At 44.2% G+C, this 1,711-nt stretch overlaps 1 pseudogene; it reads left to right on the top strand.

The window, feature by feature from the left end:
- Window positions 1-322: 322 nt before the first annotated feature.
- The window catches only part of LOC103610363, a 14,061-nt pseudogene continuing 12,672 nt past the window's right edge, over window positions 323-1,711 (top strand).

Below are 1,711 nucleotides of genomic sequence, written 5' to 3'. Positions count from 1 at the left end.
AGATAGAGAATGAGAGGCCCAGACAATCAGAAATCACCAGGATTTTGTTGGAGGGAATAATGAACTGTTTAGTGCCATTAACAAAAATGCCACAAAGACAGAAACCATCTGCCAGAGATTTCGCAACAGACCCACAGAAGTGGAGAGTAAATGATTAAAGAATGTAGGTCTTAGCGTTCCTTTCAAATCACGAAACTTTATCTTTTACTTGCAGAGGTAAAAGTACACCAAAAAATGGTTAATATTTAAGCACTTTTAAATTTGTATGTCTCTTTTTGGTAGTGGAAAGCCACTTTAGTAGTGCCACTGTGAATCAGCCACAATGACTTCTCCAGTGCTCACCTTGTTCTCACATTTTCTCTGCCATGTGGTTATCGCAGGACGGAGTAAGTATTTTCTGCTGTTGGAAAAAATAATACATCTAACCCCCTGGTATATGCCAGGGATGAACAATGATAACTTTAAGTTTTCATTAGAGTGGATGCTGGAGACTGAATTGATACTTACTCTTTAATATCACCATGCTTAAAGTTCCTCCATAATGTATTTAGCCAGTTTAGCCTCAGTGTACCGACCTGTAAAATGGGGATAATTGAACCTACTTTAAATGGTTGGGGAGATTAGATGAGATGAAGTATTTGATGTATTTGCACATGAAGTATTTGATATGGAACTTTGGCGCGGTCCATGCCATGGCGGGGTCTTGAAAAGAATAGCTTGGGCTGCCCTTTCTTTTTTTTTTTTTTTTTCNATTTTCGCCGCTTCCTCATCCCTCTTTCAAGGACCCCCAACTCGACTGGAGCTGGTCTCCGACAAAACTTGGTATGCTTATTATTGGTAGCATTAAATGTTTTTCATTTGTGCACTAGCTGAGCTTAAAAATGCAAATGGTGATTTCTTAACCATATGTTTTTTACTCTGTTTCAGTGTGTCCCAAGCCAGATGTTTTACCATTTGCAACAGTTGTTCCATGAAAAACGTCCTATGACCCCGGGGAGCAGATAGTGTACTCCTGCCAGCCAGGCTATGTGTCCTGGGGAGGGATGAGACGGTTTACCAGCCCTCTCACAGGAATATGGCCCATCAACACTCTGAAATATCACAGGAATATGGCCCATCAACACCCTGAAATGTACACGTAAGTCGGCACCTTCTCTCACATTCTCTCCCCTCATTTGGATTCTGGACATTTTGGGGGAATAACTTACCTGGTCATACTCAGGGTGCAGAGAACCAGCAGAAGCTGCAGAGTAGAGGGCTGTGAAGAAGCAAGAAGGTCTGGGAGGTTCTCCATGGCAGAAGAGAGAAAGGACAATAGTGCTATCCAGAGAATCATAGCCTGGAACTAGGGGAGGTTTGAAGAAGGGACCTGCTATAATGAAAGGAGATGGAAACACTATAGAGGTTAAAAGACAAATGCAGCTACTCTAAAATATGAGGCTACTTCTGGGGCCGGCCCGGTGGCGCACTGGATAGTGCGCCGCTTGGGAAGCGCGGCGGCGCTCCCGCCCGAGGGTTCGGATCCCACATACAGACCGGTTCCCACTCACTGGCTGAGCGAGGCACGGGAGCAACACCGAGGGTTGCGATCCCGTTGCCGGTCCCCGGTCCGGTACGGGGGCAACACTGAGGGTTGCGATCCGTTGCTGGACACGGAAAAAGACAAAAAAGACAAAAAAAAAAAAAAAAAAAAAAAAAAAAAAAAAAAAAA

Source organism: Galeopterus variegatus, unplaced genomic scaffold (assembly GCF_000696425.1).
Source record: "Galeopterus variegatus unplaced genomic scaffold, G_variegatus-3.0.2 Scaffold11004, whole genome shotgun sequence".
Taxonomy (NCBI): domain Eukaryota; kingdom Metazoa; phylum Chordata; class Mammalia; order Dermoptera; family Cynocephalidae; genus Galeopterus; species Galeopterus variegatus.
This window is presented reverse-complemented; position numbering and strand designations above follow the sequence as displayed.